General features: G+C 36.5%; 1 pseudogene; it reads left to right on the top strand.

The window, feature by feature from the left end:
- The first annotated feature begins 923 nt into the window (after nucleotides 1–923).
- LOC131158773 (large ribosomal subunit protein eL27-like) lies at nucleotides 924–1,358 on the top strand (annotated as a pseudogene).
- The last annotated feature ends 23,198 nt before the right edge of the window (nucleotides 1,359–24,556 follow it).

Genomic DNA, 24,556 nt, shown 5'->3' with positions numbered 1-24,556 from the left:
CTGAAAATACCGGAGGATTCATCCTGGTGAACTATTCCATAGTGTAGCCCTGGTCCACTAATGTGCCTCCCTGCTCCTTAGAAGTCCATGCTATCTCAGCCATAACCTGCTGAGCTACACTACGCAGGACTGCATCTGAATCACTACCGCCCATACTAGAGGGCCTTGCACCATTATCACCACTGGCATAAGTAGGGGTGAGCAAACGGTCGGTTCGACCAAATTCAGTTAATTAACCGAATTAACCAAAATTTTTGGTTAAAGAATACTGTTAACCGAACTAACTGAACCGTTGGGCCAAACTGAACCGAACCTAACCGAATTTTTTTTGAGTAATTCAGTTAACTGAATTTAACCGAAAGGCAGGTTCATGTATTTGATAAGGCTTGGAAAGAAGCTCTTCAAAGAAATCTTGGCATAAAAGCTTGCAACACTATCCTCATCAAGTTGAACTGTAATTTCCTTGATAATTTCAAAGCTAGAATAAAAAATAACTTTCTTTATCTCATCCGTGTAGTTACCCAATAATCCATCAGGTTTTATCATGGCTAATGTTTTTTCCTTCTCTATACTTCCATTGCTAGAAGATCTGACAGTGAGAGAGAAGGAAAATAGAAGGAAGAAAACCAAAACCAATGGTACGAGCTGATTGAAGCACAAAGTCATCTCCATTTCTTAAACTCAGAGAGAGAGAGAGAGAGAGAGAGATGGGGCACGAGGGGCTAGCACCGGAGTACAGACCCTTCATCTACATAACACGCTTCCAATTCAGCTACGGAGTTGTGGACTCGATTACCAACTCAAATTCTTCTTCTAAGCTGGTGGGTTCTTTCATTTGGGACCCAAAATTTGAATTGAGATCGTTGAGTTGCTTAGGGTTTTACTCAGAGAGAGAGAGAGAGAGAGAGGGAGGGAGGGAGAGAATGGTGAAGTTTCTAAAGCCAAACAAGGTGGTGGTCCTCCTCCAAGACCGCTACGCCGGCTACAAAGCAGCGATCATCCGATTGTTCAACGATGGCACCTGTGACCGTCCATATGGGCACTGTTTGGCTCCTAGGATAGCCAAGTACCCGAAGAAGGTGATCTACAGACTGCAAGGACTCCATGAAGAAGACCGCGAAGATGTCCCGCATGATTCTGTGAAGGCCTTCATGAAGCTGGTGAACTACAACCACGTTATGCCCACGCAGTAATCCCTCGACGTCTATCTCAAGGACATTGTCATGCTTGAAACCCTTCAGTCCTGTGACAAGAAGGTCACTGCCACCAAAGAAACCAAGGCCAAGCTCGAGGAGAGATTCAAGACCGGAAAAAACAGGTGGTTCTTCACCAAGCTTTGGTTTGAGTATCCATATTAAATCGGTTAATCGGTTAACTGAATTAATATTTTCTATTCATCGAATTGAAACCCGATTCACCGAAATGTTGGAAGGCATAACCAAACTAACCGAATTGGTTTTTTTAACCGAACCGAATCAACCAATTTTGATCGGTTAATTCGAATTTCCCAGAATTATGCTCACCTCTAGGCATAAGCACTGCTATTCCCAGTGTCCATCTTGAAAAGAGAATAAACATAGTCTGAGGACCCTATTTTCATAATATAACTAATACATTTATCTAACTAAGAAGCTCATATCATTATTAACCTAACATCCTTATTCTCAATTTAAGATTTAGTCCTACAATTTAGAAAAAAAAAACCTAGCAATAGTTTTCCATGGTTTTCCTGAAATCGTCACCTTAGGAAAAACACAGAAACCACCACAGAAATTCTGCCTCCAGACTGTGAGACAAAACCCAAAATTCTCCTCTTAACTTCCCATATTGATCCACTAAAATCCTGATCTATCCATTTCCTACCCTCTTCAAGATCTATTCCTATACTTCGGTATTGTTTTCCGCTGTGCACTAAACTCTACAGAACCTAGCAACCTAGGCTCTGATACCAAACTTAAAACAACCCCAAATTATTACCATTTTTTTTTTTTTTGTATATGTTCTACAACAATATAATATTACTTTGATATCCATAATAATATTTACTATAACCTCTCGGACCCAAAGGGATATTGAGGATACCTATTCATAAAACATACCATCTATGCAGCGGAAAACATAAAAATACTTAAAACCTTATTTATAATTTTGGAGTTTCTGTATTTCCAAAAAATACACATGTACATATCCTAAAAATCCACAAGAAACTCCTAGGGATCACTCAAAATACAACTCCCAATATAACACTTACCCTGCAGCTAGGGCAGTACTAAAGTCCCCTCTATCTCGGAGCTCGCTCCGCACGTCGGTATGGAATTCCTGAAATGTCTGAATTTCTGGGGTGAGACACCTCTTAGTAAGATGGGATAAGTTATCACCAGTGTGTTGCAAATGAGTTTTACATAAATAACATATCTATTAATTAAACTATAGTTGAGATAATAATTGAATATAAATACAAATCTTAATTCACACCTCTGCCATTTAAAATACAAACTTTCTATTGGATCATACTTTTAAATATAATACATAGTTCTTGTTTTTACAAATCTACATAGATATATAACTATGAAAACTTCCCTGGATGGATAACTGTATGCATGAATTAACCCTGCATTCTCAGGTTGTGTGGTTTGTGGGCTGGACTTAACCATGGCTGGCCTGCTAGGTTAAGTCAAGCTATAACTTGTTTGTAGTATGATTTGCTTGCTCAACTTAGTCCAGACTGCTAGGGAGCTCCTTTACTCTTCTCTAAGGCACAATCGACTGTTAACACCACGCTATATCTGAGATGAGTGGTTGCACTATCTATGTTGTAGTAGCTACGGTACTGTGCTTTATGTTATGTTCTGGTCCATTAGGGTTCTGATATTGTATAATACTATTTCTGTATATTACTGTTTTATCATGATTCTGTATATAAACTGTAATAGCATGATTCTATGATAAATGTAATACCATGATTCTGTAATAACTAAAATATCATGGTTCTGTATAAAACTGTAATATCATGGTTCTGTATAAGTTGTAATATCATGGTTATATAAAAATTGTAATATTATGGTTCTACAAAAGTTGTATCAAATTCTGAATTAAAATTTTATATTAAAACTAGTATTTCTCATGCCACACAATTTGTGTAATACTCTGAATACTATAATTTGTATGGGAAAACTGTATTTTACTATTGTATGGGAAAATCATATTTCCTGCTATATGAAAATAATATAAATCAACTATAGGGTTTTTCTAAAACCCAAGTTTTTGAATTTTTCCAAATATACATAACATGTGAAGAGCCATAAATTTCCTTACCCATAAATTCATATCCTTTAATATCTAGAAAAATCATATACTGATATCCCATAATTAAATACCGTAATTTAACCGGTAAAATTTCTAAAACAAACTGGTATAACTTATTCCCTTACCTGATTCCTGAAAATAAGCCTGCAGGGATCCTAATCTGCACCTACAGCGTACGCGTAAAACCCCTGTATTCATAAATTCTAATCTAGTAACAACATTCCTTAGCCCATACTCCTTAAATAATTAACAAAACTCAAAAATAGCTTCCTTACCCTAATTTTGGAGTGGTGCCCAAGTACCCCAAATCAACAATCTGCTTTGATTAACTGCTAGAGAATTTTCTCTAGATCCTCATGGTGGTTCTTGATCATCGAATCAGGCTAAAATGGAGCCGAAATCGAAGAGAGAAGGGGGTTGGGTTGAAACCTAGAGAGAGAGAGAGAGTGAAGGAGAGAAATTTCTTCGCTGAAAAATGATTTTAAGCCTATATATAGACTACTGGCCACGTGTACTCATTGATATGACACGTGTACTCGTTGACGAGTCAAGGAAGGACGTTCGTTGACAAACCCTTAGTGGTATGAAATTCCCTCTCTCAAGATCTGCACTCGTTGATGAGTCCCTACTAATGCCCCTACAAATTTTTCTTCCTTCTTTTTTTTTTTTGCCCTTTTCTTTTCCTTTTTCCTTATTTTCTCATAAATTAAATTTCCCGGGTCTCTACATTGGAGGTCTGTTAGAGTGGCATCATGGGGAGGACATGTTTACTTTGTGAGTTTTGTTGATGACTACCCACAGAAAGTCTGGGTATTACTTCATGCAACACAAGTATGATACGTTTTCCAGGTTTAAGTTGTGGAAAGTTGAAGTGGAAAACCAGACGGGGAGGAGAATCAAATGCCTCAGGTTAGACAATGGGATTGAGTACGTTGATTCTAGGTTCCTGGAGTTTTGTGAGAAGCAGGGCATTAAGAGGCATTTCATTGTTTGCCACACACCTCAGCAAAATGGTGTGGCTGAAAGGATGAACCGAACTCTAGTTGAAAGGGCTCGGTGTCTTAGGCTTAATGTAGGGCTACCGAAGAATTTCTGAGACGTGGCAATTAGTATGACTTGTTTCTTGGTAAACCGATCACCAAAGGCATCACTAGAGGGGAAAGCGATAGAAGAGGTATGGACGGGAAATGAAGTAGATTATTATGGATTGAAGGTATTTGGTTGTCCAGCCTATGTACACGTGTCTAGTGAGGAGAGATCAAAGCTTGGCGCAAAGTCTAGATGCTGCATATTTTTAGGATATCAAAAGGGTGTGAAGGGTTTCAAGCTGTGGGATCCAATGGCAAACAAGGTGGTAATTAGTAGGGATGTAGTTTTTGATGAGAAAGTTATGGTGAAGCGTACTCAAGTTGATGATGAAGAGAAACAAGAGCTAGAAAACTGGAGCAGAGACGAACATATTGTGTACATGGAGTTAGAAACGTAGGGCAATGATAATGATCTTGGTCCTACAGTTGTAGGGAGTTCTAGTTCGGGAAACCAGAAAATCGACAATATTCCTATGCAGAGATCCAGATGCAATATCTGACCACTGCCAAGGTATGGGTTTGAAGAGTTAGTATCTTATGCTTTCATTACTAGTTGTAATGATCCAACTACTTTTCAAGAGGCCGTGCATGGTCAGGAGAAAAGTAGGTGGATGGGTGTTATGATTGAGGAAATGGAGTCACTACATAAGAATCAAACTTGGGAGTTGGTGGAACTTCCAAATGGGAAGAGGACAATAGGTTGCAAATGGGAATTCAGGAAGAAGGAAGCAATTTTAGAAAAAGAATGAGAGAAATTCAAGGCACGGTTAGTGGCAAAGGGGTACTCATAGAAAAAGGGAATATATTATGCTGAAATCATTTCACTTTTGGTCTGACACACTTCCACCGTGGTAGTGTTGGGGTTACTAGCTCATTATTATCTGCATTTGGAACAAATGGATGTGAAGATGGCATTTCTACGTGGTGATTTGGAGGAATAGATTTATATGGTACAACCTAAGGGATACAGTGAACCAAGGCAAGAACACTTAGTTTGCAAGTTGAAGAAGTCTCTTTATGGGCCGAAATGGTCTCCAGGGCAATGGTATAAAATATTTGATTCCTATATGATCAGGATATGCTACAAAAGATGTGAGTATGATTGCTGCGTGTATGTGAAGAAGCTTGATGATGGTTCTTTAATGTTTTTATTGCTATATGTAGATGGCATGTTAATAGTTGCGAAGGATTTAACTAAGGTAAATCAGTTAAAGGGTCTGTTGCATAAAGAGTTTGACATGAAGGATCTTGGTCTAGTCAAGAAAATACTTGGGATGGAGATTTGTCGGGACAAGATTGTAGGGAGGTTATGGCTATCTTAAGGCAGTTATGTGGAGAAGCTGTTGGAAAGGTTCAGCATGACTGATGCTAAATCGGTATGTACACCTCTAGCGAGTCACTTTAAATTGTCTGCTGCTAAATGCCCAAGTACAGATGATGATATCAGGGACATGTCAAATGTCCCCTATGCTAGCGTTGTGGGGAGTTTAATGTATGTCATGGTGTGTACAAGACCAGACTTGGCACATGTAGTGAGTGTGGTGAGTAAGTTTCTCTCTAATCCAGGTAAATAGCACTAGGAAGCCGTCAAATAGATTTTTAGATATTTACTGGGTACTTCTAGTTATGGCATCATGCTCGGCAAGCAACATAATAGTTCATCAGTTGTAAGGTTTGTTGATGCTGATTAGGCAGGGGATATAGATGACAAAAGGTCTACAACGAGTTATGTCTTTATCCTTGTGGGAGGACCTATATGTTGGAGGTCCATAGTACAATCTTTGGTGGCATTGTCTATAATAGAATCTGAATATATGGCAGTTATCGAAGCTGCAAAAAAGCATTATGGCTTACCGATTTGGTCAAAGAGTTAGGTATGGTTGTGCTACGTTGTGATAGTCAAAGCGCTATCTACTTGGTGAAGAATCAAGTGTACCATGCTAAAACTAAGCATATTGATATAAGGTTCCATAGGGTTTGGGAATTGATTACTTTAGGTGAACTTGTATTGGAGAAGGTTCACACATCTGAAAACACTGTGGACATTTTGACAAAACTGGTTACTATTGAAAAGTTCAAGCGTTGCTTGGACTTGATTTACGTCTCCAAGTGCTAGAAGCGAGATGGACCCAACCTAATGTTCCAAGTTCAAAGTGGAGCATCGGCTTCATGTTTTTGGTTTCTCCTAAGGGGCGTATGTTTTCCAAGGTGGAGTTTGTTGTGAGTTATGGTTCATATTCAAAAGAAAAGCATGAATGGAAATCAAAGTGCAATAGTTCAGTAGTTGCAGTATTTATGGTTCTATCTGAAACCGTCGATGAGTTCCTAAAATTGTTGATGGTTTGTTCTGGGCAACGAGGCTGAATTTAAAATTTGAATATAAACGTTAAGTTGGTTGAGTTTTGGGAGGAAACCTCTGAAAGAAACTTTATATATACACTTGTCTGAGTGTATTTAGAGAAGAAGATCATTGTGTATTGTATTGTATTATCTTCTTTGACATTTACATAGTGAAAACCTTTGTCGATTGCTCCTGTGGATGTAAGCATTGTTGAACCATGTAAATCTTTGTTGTTTTGTTCTTGCTTTCATATATACTGCACGTGTTGTTCCATATTTTTTCTTCACTTATTGTTGCATTTAATTTTGTTGTGCAAATACTACTTCAAACACAACACACTCGTATAAAACCAATCTCTACTCCTTAATCATCTATGGTAAGGTGTTGCACGTAACTGGAGCAAATTTTTGATATATAATGCTGACCTCATATACCCAAGTCTGGCAGCAATCATCCATTGGCGTCGTGTAGTTGACGGGGATATCTATCCAAATATGTTGTCTCATCAGGTGAAAATGCCTCCAGAGCATGGTGTTTTTCGCTACACCATGCCTTGACCTCGTTTGTGATGAGGTTGATGCTAAAAATAGATTTTGTGATGATATTATCGACGCTACTAGTGTGGGTGGGCAGATCACCCTAGGTCTTCCAAACCAATGGTGACACCTAGACATGTCTTACCTCTGGCAGTATCAACACCGCAACATCTTCCTGATTGGTAGTCTAGGTCAGCGTACGCCTCAGCCGTCTAAGACCTCTTGGTGCCATGTTTGCATTATAGATAACATTGAATAAGATAAATGCATATTGAATGGAATTATGGTAAATAATTTTTTTTTTCAGTTATTTATACATATAAAATATATAGAATGTAATATGACAACATAAATGCTTACTTATGAAATGTAGTATGATAGCATGCATGAAACGATTACAAATCCTCAATATCTGTATCATCATCACTTTCTACTATCTCTTCCTCCTGAAGACAGCAATCCACCATTATTTCATCTTCTACATCATTATCATCATTGTTGATGAAATGAACATTATCAATTTGAATTTGATTAGTCCTTACGTGTTCTATCATGGCACCAACCCTATTCAATGGTATAAGATCGGCTTTTTCCTCATAAACAACATTGTTACCAAGCAAGGCCACATTGGAATCAGATTGAGTTGCTGCATTGACGGGTGACTCAGCTTGTTGGAAAGCATCATCGATTATATTCTTCTCCCTATTTGTGACTTCTATTATATCATTCAAACTTCTAGGCTTAATTTTTTGTGTCATATGCTAATCACCCTTCAATTTTGTGTTCTTAACATAGAACACTTGTTTTGCCTACGTTGCTAGTGCAAAATGATCATCTTGATACCATATCTTACTAAAATTGACACTAGTAAAGTAGGCATCCTCGATTACATTCTTCTCCCCATTTGTGACTTCTATTATATCATACAAACTTCTAGGCTTAATTTTTTTGTGCAATATGCCAATCACCCTTCAATTTTGTGTCCTTAATGTAGAACACTTGTTCTTCCTACTTTGCTAGTGCAAAACAATCATCTTGATACCATGTCCTACTAAAATTGACACTAGTAAAGTAGGTATCTGTGTTTATCTCACTTTTTTTATTGCTAATATCCTACCGATCACATTTGAACAAGTAGATGAATCTACTGGTTCCATAGTTTAGCTCAACAAAGATACAAAAATAGTCAATATACTTATCTCCTTCTGTAATTAGCACGACAACACCCCTATTTTGGGTTCTTTTATGCAGCTCAAGAGACTTCGTATGAAACCTTAAGCCATTGACAATGCAACCAGTGTAGGGTTGTAACGACCCAAAAATTCATACCATTATATATATATATATATATATATATATATATAAACCAGTGTATATATATATAAACAAACAGACACACACACACTATCAAGCTTAATTTCAAAACTATAATATCCTGTATACATATACATATCATTATCACAACCCAGAGTGGGTGGCGTGGTAAATTGTGCATTCCATGTATAATACCTATGCAGCTGGGAAAACATAAATATCCAAACCATAACCCAAAATACATAATACCAGAGTACTATAGAACCACCATATACATAAATGTACACCTTTCCCAAACAAATCTCAAAATGCTGAGGGATCTACAACTTAGCCCAAAACTCACCCTAGAACTATGTCGACTCAGCTGTCTCTCTATCTCTGAGATGACTCTGCACGTCTCTCTTTACCTAAAAGGTATATAATGTTGGGATGAGACACCTCTCAGTAATGAGAAACATGTTATACCAGTATGTGGTATATGAGTCTATACGCAAAACATATCTTTTATTAAAACTATAAATCAGATATAATGTAAAAGTATCTGTACTATAACTCATAGCTATGTCACTTAAAATACAGTAATTCTGAGTTAACTATTCAAACTTACTTCTATCTATAATATATAATCTTTGTTTCCTGTGTATACTGTATATGTATAAAATTTTGAAAACTTCCCTAGATGGCTGTATGTCATGATTTAACCCCTCATGACAGGGTTGTGCGGCCTGTAGGCGGGACTAAACACTGGTTGACCTACCAGTGCTAGTTTAACTGTATTTACGTATATGTCTCTAGCACGAAAGGTCCGATCCAGTTGGTTCGGATGCCAGGGAGCCCTCTACTTTACGTGTGGCACAATCGGCATTTAACACCATACTCTATCTGAGATGTATGGTTACATTGTCTATACTGTATAACTATGGTACCTTGCTCTGTAAACTGCTCTGTTCCATCAGGGTCTGATACTATATAATACTATTTCTATATAATATCTATCTATTTTACCATGATTCTGTATCAACTGTATTTACCATGATGCTATAATTCCTTGTATTAACCATGACTCTATAATATAACTGTTTATCTGTATCAACTATATTTCTGTATGTCATGGTTCTATGCTCTGCATATCATGGTACTGTAAAACTTTGTATAAACATGTTCCTTTAAAATACTGTATTTCCATGAACTTGTAATCTGAATTTCATGGTACTGTATAAACTGTATGTCAATATTTTGTATAAGCGTAAAACTATAATTTGGTAAAATACTGAATAGCCATAGCTCTATAATAAAACTATATAATCTGAATAGTGTATTTCTGTATAAAAACTATAGCATCATAATTTTGTAATCTGTATAAAATTCTGTAATATTCCAGTACTACTCATGCCACACAGTTAAATAAAACTCATTAATGATAATTTGTAATACTGTATAATTTTTATGCTCTAATCTGTTCAAAATCATACTCTGTAACTCATAATCAAATACTATGCTTTACTAATGAAATTTCTAATTAAACTGGCATAACATATTTCCCTTACCTGGCTAACTGTACTTGTTTACTAATTTCTAACTCACGCCTACGACGTTCATGATTCCAAAACCGTGAAATAATGTACATTTCCTAATTCCGTCAACCCAAACTCAAAATAATAATTATACTCGCCTTTTCTCCAGGCTCACATATTTCTTTATCCATAAAATTATAAAATACTAATTATTTATCAACATTACCTGAATTCCCAAGGGAACGCCTGCAGAGATCCTCAACCCATGCCTGAGGTGTTTGGAAACCCATACCTTAAAATCACAACACCCTAGTTTAGTCAACTTAAACACCTATATATTTCCATCTTATACAAAATATGAGTTCAGGAAAGGCTGATAATCATGAAAACCCTGAAAACCTACTTACCTTGATTTTGGGATAGTGCCTAAACTTCTCAAATCATAATTCTGCTCCGGCTAAGTTGTAGAGAATTTCCCCAGGATCATCGTGGCAGCTTCTGATCATAGAATCAGGGAAAAACGGGGTCGGAGTCTTAGAAAGAAGGTGGAGAGACCAAATTTTTAGAGAGACAAAGAGAAACCAACTGAAATTTCGCCCAAAAATATGATTTTCTTGTATTTATAAGTTGCTGGCCACGTGGCTTCGTCAACGAGACACGTGGAGTCGTCAACAAATTGAAGAAGAGAATTCCTCGACAAAGGCCATGAATTCGTTAACGAAACTTAATGTCCTCTAATCATGCTCTCGATGTCCCTTCGTCGACGAGACACGTGTCCTCATTGACGGGTCGCAAAAGGCAGTTCGTCAACGAACCCAGGGTGCTCATCGACGAAGCCTTGCGAATTTCCTTTTCAAATTTTATTCCTTTTTTAATTTCATAATTTAAATCTTCCAAGTCTCTACATTTTCCCCTCCTTATAAAATTTTGTCCTCAAAATTTACTATCTGTGCTATACACCATCTTCTAAGGAAAATTTGCTACTTATTTTATTAATTACCCTCACTTATGGCGGAAGAATACCATGGTTACAATTAGGGTTCTGGGAGATTACAAATATACTCATAAAATAAAATTCTCCCAAAACCAAAACACTACTTATCCTATAGCCTAATATACAACTTATACATTAATTACCCTATACTATTTAAATGATATCAAAATAAAACTTACTTTATTTGAACTATCTTTGTTTCTTCTCTGTCTAATCTTGATCCTCACTGAACAGATGTAGGTATTTCTATCGTATCTCATCCTCTAACTCCCACGAGGTCTCCTCCACTGCATAATTTTTCCATAGGACTTTTACTAGTGGAATTTTCTTAGTGCGCAACTTCTGTTCTTTTCGATCTAAAATCTATACTGGTGTTTCCTTATATGCTAGAGTATCTCTAAGCTCTATCTCCTCGTAGCTGATCACATGGGTGGGATCTGGGACGTATTTTCTCAACATGGAAACATGAAATACGTTATGAATCCTGGATAGAGCTGGTGGTAAAGTTAGCTTGTAGATGACTGATCCCACTTTCTCAAGTATCTCGAATGAGCCAATAAACCTAGGGCTCGGCTTACCCTTCTTCCCGAACCTCATAGCTCCTTTCAGCGGTGCTACTCTAAAAAATACATGGTCTCCCACACTGAATTCCAACTTCCAGCGGTGAGTATCCGTGTAACTTTTCTGCCGACTCTGAGCTGCATTGATTCTGTCTTTGATAAGTCAAAATTTATCGTACACCTGTTGCACTAATTCTGGTCCCAAAACTCGCCTTTCACCCATTTCATCCCAGTATAGTGGAAAACGATACCTTCTACCATATAATGTCTCATAAGGCGCCATCCTAATGCTGGCCTAGTAGCTGTTATTATACGCAAAATCAACTAGCGGCATATACTGGGTCCAACTACCCTCAAAATCCAGCATGCACACTCGTAACATATCCTTAAGTATCTGGATCATCCTATCTGTCTGCCCATCAATCTGAGGATGAAATGTCATGCTGAATGATAATTGAGACCCCAAAGCTTCTCGTAAGCTCCTCCAAAATCATGATGTAAATCGTGGGTCTTGGTCTGAAACTATGGATACCGGCACACCAAGAGACCAAATTATCTCCTATATGTACAACTCTACCAGTTTGTCCATAAAATAGCTAATTTTAACAGGGAGAAAATGAGCGGTCTTCGTCAATCAATCAACGACCACCCAAATAGCATTTTGTCCATGCAACACTGGCGGTAAACCTGTGACAAAATCCATGGAGATATGATCCCACTTCCACTCAGGGATGTGGAGCGGTTGTAATTGTCCCACCGGTCTCTAGTGCCCAGCCTTTACCTGTTGGCACGTCAAGCATTGTTCCACAAATTCAGCTATCTCCCTCTTCATGCTGCTTCACTAGAAAGATTCTGGAAGGTCCCGATACGTTTTAGTGCTTCCTAGATGCACTATGTAAAGGATCTGTGTGCCTCCTCTAAGATAGCTCTCCTAATCTCTACATCTACAGGTATGCACAACTTGGTATGAAACCTCAGTGCTCCACCATCTAAAATACTGAACTCCTCTCCCTGTCTATCTTGCACTTTATCTATCAGTTCTACCAATTCTGCGTTATCCCTATGAGCAACTTTAATCTTCTCCTGCAAGGTAAGCTATAACACTAGCTTGGAAATAAATTCTTGGTGATCATTTTATACTAATTCTACACCGAGCCTCTCTAGGTCCATCCGAATTGAATGTTGAATCTCCACTGCTGACAATACTGCTTCCACTGATTTTCGACTCAAAGCATCAACCACCACATTTGCTTTCCCTAGGTGGTAACTGATAGTGCAATCATAATCTTTAATGAGCTCTAGCCATCTTCTCTACCTCATATTCAGTTCTCTCTAGGTGAAGAAATACTTCAAAATCTTATGGTCAGTGAAGATCTCACATCTCCTACATAAAGATAATGCCTCCAGATTTTTAAAGCATACACCACTGCAGCTAATTCTAAGTCATACACCGGATAATTCTTTTCATACTTTTTTAGCTTCCAGGGAGTGTAAGCAATAACCCTCCCGTGATGCATTAACACACATCCTAGTCCCCTCAATAATGCGTCACTGTATATAACAAATCCATCCTCTTCTGATGGGACAGATAACACTCGTGTAGAGACAAGTCGCCATTTCAACTCCTGGAAGCTCTGCTCACACTCGTCGGTCCATTCAAATCTCACATTTTTCCTCGTGAGTCTTGTGTCAGTGGACCTGATAATCTAGAAAAGCCATCCATAAAATGCCTGTAGTATGTTGCTAGACTTAGGAAACTTATGACCTCCGAAACGTTCCTCGGTCTCACCCAATTCACCACCGCTTCTATCTTGCTCGGGTCTATAGATATGCCATCTCGAAAGATCACATTCCTGAAAAAGTAACCTATATCAGCCAGAATTCTCATTTCTTGAATTTAGCATATATCTTCTTTTCCCTTAATACCTGGAATACCAACCTAAGATGTTCCTCGTGCTCCTCAAAACTCTTCAAGTAGACCGATATATCATTAACCACAAAAAATTGGTCCAAGTACTGATGGATTACTTGATTCATTTGGTCGATAAACATTGCGGGTGCATTAGTCAGACCAAATGACAATACCAAGAATTTGTAGTGCCTATACCTGATTCAGAGACCTGTCTTTGAGATGTCCTCTTCTTTAACTTTCACTTGGTGATATCCCGACCGAAGATCAATCTTGGAGTAGACCTGGGTCCCCTGGAGCTTATCAAATAAATCATTGATTCTAGGAAGAGGATGTTTATTCTTGATTGTCACTTAATTTATCTCTCTATAATCATTGCACATCCTCATAGTCCCGTCTTTCTTTTTCAAAAACAGGATTGGTTCTCCCCAATGCGACATGCTAGGCCTAATAAACACTTTATCCAAAAACTCCTGCAATTGGTCTTTCAATTCTTTCAGTTCACTTGGAGCATTTTTATATGGCACTTTAGATATCGGTGCTGACCCTGGTAGACAATCCACAACAAATTCAATTTCTCAATCTGGCGGTAAACTAAGTAATTCCTCTGGAAAAACATTTGAAAATTCTTTGACTATTGGAATATCAGCCTGTTTCCATTCTTCCTTTGGCATTTCCTTTATATAAGCAATATATCCCTGAACCACTCTAAAGCAACCTCCTCACCTGAATAGACAACACTAACTGTGGCGAGGCGTATACACGTGACCCCATGAATTTGAATTCCTATTTACCTGGGTGGTCTGAAGGTCACTTCTTTTTTATAACAATCAATGCTGGCATAATTAGCTGCCAACCAGTCCATACTCAATATCACATCAAACCCTTACATATCTAATACCACAAGATCGGCTAGTAATACTTTCTCCTGAATGCCCACTAGATAGTTTTTAAGTACCCTTATACACCTCACTGTTGATCTAGTCGGCGTGGTTATTGAAAACTCAAAATTTAACATCTATGTCTTAACCCTAGATAATTTAGCATATCTCAATGAAACAAAAGAATGGGTGGCACTTGTTTCAAACAAAACAACAATTTTATATAGTAAAACAGTAAGAATACCTGTATGACGTTTTCAGTAGTTTCAGCATCTCCCGGCATCAATGCATAAACCCTCGTCAGGACTGTGTTCCTTTGCTAGCCGCTACCCCTGGGTGCCCGATTATGTCTCCAGATGGTTCTAGGCACTGGTGCATTGTTTGGTGGCCAATGAAATTCCCGTGCTATGTGTTTGAGTCTACCACATCTATGGCAAACATTGTTTCCCAACCGACAACCTCCCGTATGTCTCCTGCCACAAATGGTAAAAATAAGGTATGTCTGCTCACCCTAGTACCCTTGATCTCCCCTCTCCTGTCTCTAAGCTCTGCCTTATCTATCTCCCTTCCAAGGGCCTCGTCTGGACCCTGCCTGAAATCCTGGAGGCGTGGCCCTCTTTCTCTGACTCAGGGTCCTCGCATCCCTCTAACTACTCTCCTCTGCCATTGTGGCCCTGTCCACAAATTTGGAGAAATCTTGCACTTTTAGGACTACCACCTACTTATGGATATCCCACCTCAAGCCCCTCTCAAACATCCTCGTCTTTTTAACCTCATCTAGGATGACATAGGGGGAAAAGCGTGACAGCACAATGAACTTTGCCACATACTGCTGGACCGTGAGATTTCCCTGAGTCAATTTTAGAAATTCTGCTACCTTAGCCTCTCTGACGGTGGCAAGAAAATAATGACCAAAGAAAATGTCTTTTAATCAGCTCCAAGTCATAACCACTGGTACACGTCTCCGTTCCTCAAATAATCTCGTAGTCATCCACCATCTCTCAGCCTTACCTATCAATTTATAGGTAGCATAAAGAACCCTCTGTTCATTTGTACAGTGGAGTACTGTCAATATTTTCTCCATCTCTTGCACCCAAATTTCAGCAACTGCAAGGTCGGCTCCCCTCGAGAAAGTCGGGGGATTCATTTTAGTAAACTTCTCAATAGTACATCCCTTATTTGTCGATGGGCCTCCCCGCTCTCTTGAGCTCTGCGCAATCTCAGCCATAACCTACTGAGCTACACTGCATAGAACGACATTAGAATCCCCACTGCCCCTGCCAGAAGGCCCAGCACCATCGTCCCTTCTATAATGAACACTGCTATTTCCTGGATCCATTCTGCAACAACACCAAAATAATTTGAGAGTCTATACCTAATAACATTATTCTTACATTAATTTAACTAAGATATCCCCTTACCACTTATTTCTAATTTAAGGTTCAGTCCTACCATCCAGAAATAGAAACCGACAATAGTTTACTATGGTTTTCCTAAAATTGTCACCCCAAGAAAAACATAGAAATCATCCCGAAGTTCATGTCTCCAAACCACGAGACAAAACCCTAAATTCTCACCTTAACTTCCCAAAAATAACTCACTGAAATTCTGATCTATTCCAATTTCCATTCTCTCCCAGATCTATTCCTATACTTTCGTATTATTTTCCCACTATACTTTATAGTCTGCAGAACCCAGTAACCTAGGCTCTGATACAAAAATTGTAATGACCCAAAAATTTATACCATATATATATGCACTGTCTAGCTCTATTTCAAAACTCTAATATCCTGTATACACATACATATCATTATCACGGCCTAGAGTGGGTGCTGTGGTAAATCTTGCATTCCATGTATAATACCTATGTAGCGGGAAAACATAAATATCCAAATCATAACCCAAAATACATAATACTAGAGTACTACAGATTCACCATATACATAAATGTACACCTTTCCCAAGAAAATCCCAAAATGCTGAGGGATCTACAACTCAGCCCAAAACTCACCCCAGAACTATGTCGACTCAACCGTCTCTCTATCTCTAAGCCGACCTTGCATGTCTCTCTGGGTTACCTAAAAAGTATATAATGCTGAGATGAGACACCTGTCAGTAAGGAGAAACATGTTATACCAGTGTATGGCATATGAGTCTATATGCAAAACATATCTTTTATTGAAACTATAAATGAGATATCATGTAAAAGTATTTGTACTATAACTCATAACTATGTCACTTAAAATACAGTAATTCTGAGTTAACTATTTAAACATACTTCTATCTATAGTATATAACCTATGTTTCCTATGTATACTGTATATGTATATAATTCTAAAAACTTCCCTAGATGACTATATGTCATGATTTAACCCTTTAAGACAGGATTGTGCAGCCCGTAGGCAGGACTAAACACTGGTTGGCGTACCAGTACTAGTCTAACTCTATTTACGTATATGTTTGTAGCATGAAAGACCTGCTCCACCTGGTCTGGATGCCAGGGAGCCCTCTAATCTACCTATGGCAAAATTGGCATTCAACACTGTACTCTATCTGAGACGTATGGTTACACTGTCTATACTATATAATTACAGTACCGTGATCTGTAAACTGCTCTGTTCCATCAGGGTCTGATACTATATAATACTATTTCTATATAACATCTATCTATTTTACCATCATTCTATATCAACTGTATTTACCATGATGCTGTAATTCTCTATATTAACAATGACGCTATAATATAATTGTATATTTGTATCAACTGTATTTCTGTATTTCATGGTTCTATGCTCTGTATATCATGGTTCTGTAAAACTCTGTATAATCATGGTTCTATAAAACTCTGTATAGTCATGGTTATGTAAAACTCTATATTATCATGGTTCTGTAAAACTCTGTATATACATGTTCCTTTAAAATACTGTATTTCCATGAACCTGTAATCTAAATTTCATGGTACTATATAAGTTGTATGTCAATATTCTATATAAGTGTATAAACTATAATTCTGTAAAATACTGTATAGCCATAGCTCTATAAATAAAACTATATAATCTGTATAGCGTATTTCTGTGTACAAACTATATAATTATAATTTTGTAATCTATATAAAATTCTGTAATATTCCAGTACTACTCATGCCACACAGTTAAATAAAACTCGTTAATGATAATCTGTAATACTGTATAATTTTCATGCTCTGATCTGTTCAAAATCATACTCTGTAACTCATAATCAAATACTTTGCTTTACTGATGAAATTTCTAATTTAATTGGCATAACATACTTCCCTTACCCGGCTAACTGTACTAGTTTACTGACTTCTAACTCACGCCTATGACGTTCATGATTCCAAAACCCTGAAATAATGTACATTTCCTAATTTCGTCAACCCAAACTCAGAATAATAATTATACTCGCCTTTTCTCCAGGCTCACATATTTCTTTATCCATAAAATTCTAAAATACTAATTATTTATCAACATTAGTTGAATTTCTGAGGGAACACCCGCTGGGATCCTCAACCCCTGGCAGAGGTGTTTGGAAACCCACACTCTAAAATTACAACACCCTAGTTTAATCAACTCAAACACTAGTATATTTCCATCTTATACAAAATTTGAGTTCAAGAAAGCCTGATAATCATGAAAATCTTGAAATAACCTACTTACCCTGATTTTGGGATGGTACCTAAACTTCTCAAATCATAATTTTGCTCCGACTAAATTGCAGAGAATTTCCTCAAGATAATCGTGGTAGCTTCTGATCACTGAACTAGTAAAAAACGGGGCCGGAATCTTAGAGAGAAGGTGGATAGACCAAATTTTTAGAGAGAGAAAGAGAAACTAGCCGAATTCTCGCCCAAAAATATGATTTACCTGTATTTATAGGTGGCTGGCCACGTGGCTTCATCGATGAGACACATGGACTCGTTGATGAACCAAAGAAGAGAGTTTGTCGACGAAGGCCATGAATTTGTTGACGAACCTGAATGTCCTATGATCCTGCTCTCGGTATCCCTTCGTCGACAAGACACGTTTCCTTGTCGACGGGTCACAGAAAGCAGTTCGTCGACGAGCCCAGGGCACTCGTTGACGAAGCCCTGTGAATTTCCTTTTTAAAATTTCCTTCCTTCTTTAATTTCATAATTTAAATCTTCCGGGTCTCTACAAAGGTGGTACTCATGTTTCCTTTGTTGTTAAGATTCACAGGCTATTACTTTTAGTTATATGTTTAATTATTTATTATTTTTTGTTAAAGTTGTTACTTTTTTTTTTGTTTTTTTATTAGAGAAAGTATATGCATAGGATATGATTTTTTATTGTTGGTAAACACCAAAAAATCAGTTTTTCGAATAATTTTTCTTCATCCCATAAATATCATAAAGTTGAAATTATTATTAATTTTTCTCGACTCATCCCTTTACTTCTATTGTTTAGAAAGCATAAATAAAATAAATTTTTTTATTGTTTAAATACTTTTTTACTATTTATTGTTGTATCAATATTAATATTTTCAATTCTCGATTTTATATTCTGGAAATTGAGATTTCAATTCATCATTCATATCTCGATTTGGTCACTCCAATGTATAGTCTGCTTACTCCCAACTAGGCCTGGCAAAATAGGTCATGACCCGTCGGGTTATCCGGACCCTCCCGTTTAAAATGGGTTCGAGTTTAAAGAAGTTAACCTATTTAATAATTGGGTGGGTCACGGGTTGACCCGTTTATAAATGGGTTGAACCGGGTTCGGGTGGGTCACCCACCAGGTGACCCGTTAATTTGGATCCTTTATATATATATTCAGTTCAGTCTTCACTCTTCACAGGCTCACAACCTTCACCCTTCAGAAGACTCTCGTCGATTCCAGTCTCCACCCACACGACCACACACAAAAAAACCCTAAGTCCCTAACCCACGCTGTCGACCGCGGCTCTCCTCTTAAGCTCTCAGCTCTCAACTCTCACTCTCTTAATCATCTCCTCTCCTCTAGACGTCTGGTGTGTTGCTACTCCACAGCCCGCGACTCTCCTCTTAGTTCTCACTTTCTCAATCCTCTCCTCTCCAGCTCTCCTCTCAACTCTCACTCTCTCAATCCTCTCCTCTCCGACCCTCTTTTGGTGTGCTGCTACATGCTGCAGTTCCGATGTTGCGAACGATCCACTCATGGTCCTAGATCAAGCCACACCTCCAGCCTCCATAGTCCATACCTCCAGCCTTTACTGTCTTGCATTAATAAATATAATGCAGTATTTTTTTTTAAAAAAAGTCATTTTATATGGAATTTTTTGAAAAATTTTAAAATAAATAAATTATATTTTTTAACAGGTGACCCGTTACCTGCCCGTTGATTAAACGGGCGGGTTAGGTTTGGCATGTGTGTGACCCATTTAACATTGATCCATTTATGACCCGGCCCGTTTATGACCCAGCCCGTTGGTGACCTGCCCAAACCCGGCCCGCCCGCCCGCCCGCCCGTTTTGCCCACCCTTACTCCCAACATACAACTACCAAATGTACGTACATCTTAGATTCAACTAAAAAAACATAACTACAAATTACCCCTACATAACAGAAAAATTTATAACAAAAATGTATAAAAGGCATGCATTCTAATGTCCTAAATTTATGCCTAAAATATGTATGCTAGGAAACCTAAATATAACATAAAAAATACATAGACAATATCTATACAAACACATTAAGCCCTCGTTTGAAATATCTTTAAAAATAAAAAATACTCTTTAGAGAGCAAATCACATGTGAGAATTCTCCCCCAACAAGTTATCCATAGGCCTCGCCAATCTGGCCTTCGCCCAGCTACGACAACTAAGGCAGGTGGGCGGCGGGCCCTTGTGGTGGTGTAGTTAACGAGCGACAGCGTGGGAGGGGATGGCAGCAGAGGGTGCGGCGGCAAGAGGGTGACAATCCAGCTCTTCAACGGAAGATCAAGAAGAGGGAGGGAAAGAAGCTACATATATATTGTGGGAAGTGTTAGTGGCAGTTTAAAAACTGTCACTAAAAGTCCACTATTGTCACTAATAATCAGTTTTTAAACTATTAGTAACTGATAGCTTTAGTCACTAATAATTGAAAAATTGTTATTAATATATTGGTGTCAACGTTAGAGTAGAAAAACCTATGTTTAATAACGAAAGTATTAGTGACGAACTAGAAACCGTTACTAATAATGCATTATTAGTGACATATTTAATTTTCGTCACTAATAGTTTATGTATTAGTAATGAATTTTAGTTTCGTTACTAATAGCACATTATTAGTGACGATTTTTTTGTTTGTCACTTATACTTTTGTCACTAAAAATGATATCTTTTTGTAGAGTGTAATGGAGGATATATCTTGTGGTCAATTCTAAAAAACATATTGATAACGCTTGATGGACATTACTAAACACCGATTTGACTTTACTAAAAATTTTGACAACATTGAGATTGTAGGGTCGGTGTTTTTCTATTTTCAATATCCCATTAATATCATTAGAAAATAATTATCAACGACGACTTAGTGAAATCAAGATGAATTATAGCGTATAAAATTTAGTATGATTAAATTGAACTTTTCATAACATGTGCGTCATTTTAAAATCATAAAACCTACTATTTTAAAAATATGTTTGTCATGAATATTAATAAATTTTTATTGTTATAAATTCAAATTTTGGCCTATTACTATTACTTGCATTGATTGCAGGTAGAAAGTAATATGATAAATTCAATCCCTTGAGATTTATCGACTTTAGTCGACAAGTTGAGCTTGCAGGGGCGGCTCTTCCATTAGGCAGTTGAGGCGCTCACTTAGTTTTTGGGGCCCCCAAATTTTTATTTTAATATAATAATATATTTTTGAGACCCTAATTTTTTTTTTAATTAAATAATGTTAAAATTATTTATTATGTTCTCTTCCCATACATTAACTTTCCAACTAACAAATAAATGAAATTGTATTTTAAAATATAAAATAAATCCAATTTAATTCTTTTTCTTTTTTCAAGTCTCATTGACTTCCCAACTAATAATTTTATTATATTTCTAACTATCTATCACTCTCATTTCTCTCTCTTAGTCTCTCTAAAAAAATATTTCCATCTCTCACTCTCATCTTTCAGTCTCTCTATGATTTTTGTTTCGACTCTTGTGTTCATCAATTTTGGGCTTCTGATTCTCTGTAATTTTCATCAATCCTAATTTTGAATATAAAACTTTAATTAGCGATTTTACATCTCAAAAAGTAGAAAAATTAATTTCAAATAAAAATAAAAATTAAATAAAATATTAATAGTCTTTAATTAAATCATTTGCCTAGGGTCCCATATTGTGAAGAGCCAGCCTTGTGAGCTTTCAATAGTTTCTCCCCTACAAATAAAAAGATACCACTTGTTAATTAATCTGGGGATACCTAATGTGCCTTGTTAGGAAAAATTCTAAAGATTTATTGTTAATTGACTCGATTAACTATGAAAAAATTAATAATAACAAGGACACATTTATATAGACTTGCCATATTTAGTTAGGTTTCTTGACTTTTTTGTCCTTGATGGTATGTCGGGTAGATACAACCCTAGAATGGGACCATGCTTGGGCGTGGGTTCCTTTCGGAAATATTAAATACACAATTCAAGAAATCTATCATTTTCATTCATATTATATATGTAATTCAAATCTAACAATCTAGCTAGTTGGGTTTTAGTTTACATCCTGGCCTAGTGAACATTTATTAGCACAGTTAAGCTAAGGCCTCACGTAAATAAAGAGCTATATATATGATGAAGTTTTTTTGTTTATTATTTTTTGTTTTTTTTGATAATTCCGAAACTCTAACTATCCATTGGCGCACCTCTGGTAATTCTTTGGCATAAGAGTTCAAAGGTGAATCGAACCTGTGTCATCAAAGTCATAAGTCATCCTTACCTCTTAAGCTAACCCGACTGAGTTATGATAAAGTTATTGTATTATCCCAAGTGAAAGTACAACTCTGAGATTTATGAATTATCTATTCTTTTTAGAAATAAATTAATTTTAAAAGGCCAGTTATAATCCATTATATGAAAAATATGTTATTATTATAAAATAGATAATAATGTAAAGTATTTTATAATTTTATTATAAGAAATAGATAAGAAATAACTATTCTTAAATTTTATTAGAGAAATGTCTATTCTTTTCTTATTATATATTAAATGAAATAATTAGGAATCTATAATAAATAATTATTCCTTTAATTCCAAAAATTTAAATTATATTTTATTTTATTTCAATGGTTGCCATAAATAGTCTTCAAGTAAAAATCGGAAGAGAAAAAAAAAAAAAAAACCGTAAAAAAAAAAGGAGAAAATTTATGCGTGTATAAGGCGTGTATGAGGCAGCCATAAGGACACATGCATGACATTCAAGGCTGGCTAAGTACTTCCGTGCACCTTTTCGACAGCGGAAACTATGTGACACCCGTAAGCACAAGGAACCTCCCGCCGCCGCCGCCACTTAAAAAAAAAAAAAAACGCCTTGATTTATATAACATTTATTAATTAATTTATACACCAATTTCACGTTTCTTTGAGAATTTATTTAAAATAAAAGTCGGAGTCATTACATCGAATATAATCCATTTCTTTAGAAGAATGCTATACATAATTAATTTTATTAATAATATCTGTTGTGAAAATGTACGACAATTATGATGAATAGTATGAAAAAATAAAGAAATAGATAAAGTAACAAAAAAACACATGGATTTAACGTGGTTTGACGGTATACTTATATCCACAGGAGTGGCGGCGGTGGCATACCTACTTTTTCCATTATTGTAAAAAGTAGGGTTAAATCATATGTCTTTATACTAACTCTAGTTGTAAAGAAGTATTAGAAAAATTTTTCAAATATCCTTGTATTGTACCAATCATTCCAACCAATAAAATAATAAATTACAAGCTCAAAAGGCTGATACCGGAAGTGGAACCTTTTTCTATATACGTGTTTCACTCAATATGAGTCATAAACTATAACAAATATCTCGTTTAGCAATATGTTTTTTGATTACATAATGCCATTACATAAATATACTAAAAATTGATGAATATAACAATTAATGTTTGCATGGTAGGGATATCATTCTCCCAAGAGGTTTAAAATAATGTAAAATTTTTGATTAATCGATAAAACTATACACAATTCCTTAGATTATGTTTGATTACAGAATGTCTTAAATTTGATTTGTGTAAAACACTCTATGGTAGGGAACATGCAATGCAGCAATCAACGATGAACAATATGAAAAATAATTTATCATAAAGAGAATAAAGGAAAGCAATAAAAACACATGACACATGAATTTACGTGGTTTGGCAATGTGCCTACGTCCACAAGAGCAAGAGGTTAAATTTCACTATCGTATCAAACAAGGGTTACAAGATAATATTTATATGCTAACCCTATGCGTATAGAAGACTTAAAAATTATCTAAAGTACTCCTGTAAGAATCCCAAGTGGAAAATCTTTTGAAATCCCCAATCTACTGACCTTCTCAATTCAAATCCCGTAATCAGCGTCAAACAATATCGTCGATGGTTTGCTGAAACCGTCGACAGTTTAATTCAAAGACCGAATTGAAACCATCGACCCAATTGTTGATGGTTTCTTCCTGTAATTTAACTTCCTTGTTCTCGCTTCACCTTACTTTTCGTGAGCATGTATTCCACTCAATATGAGTCACACACTCCAACATGCCTAATTTCAGAGTTCCTAATATATGTAAACTATGATTATGCTTGTTAATCCTCTCCCACTTCTACAAGTTAAATAAACTCTCCTTTTGAGATTTGAATTTTGGTTGCCTCTCCTTATCTATGGAGGAAGCTATACCATCTTGCCAAATAATGTAGCTCAAAATTAGGTACATATCGTTTTTAATAATGAAAGTTAGCAACAATACTATATACAAAGACAATACTCTAATTCATCTCTATCTATTAACAAACTTTTTGTTAACCTTATAGGTCATTCCTCATTTTGATAATGACAAATACTCTTTATATTTGATGACTTTTAAGTTTGTGTGCAGGATCATACTAACTGGATCATATTGATGACATGCGG

This window comes from Malania oleifera, chromosome 1, assembly GCF_029873635.1.
Source record: "Malania oleifera isolate guangnan ecotype guangnan chromosome 1, ASM2987363v1, whole genome shotgun sequence".
In the NCBI taxonomy this organism is placed as follows: Eukaryota; Viridiplantae; Streptophyta; class Magnoliopsida; order Santalales; family Ximeniaceae; genus Malania; species Malania oleifera.
This window is presented reverse-complemented; position numbering and strand designations above follow the sequence as displayed.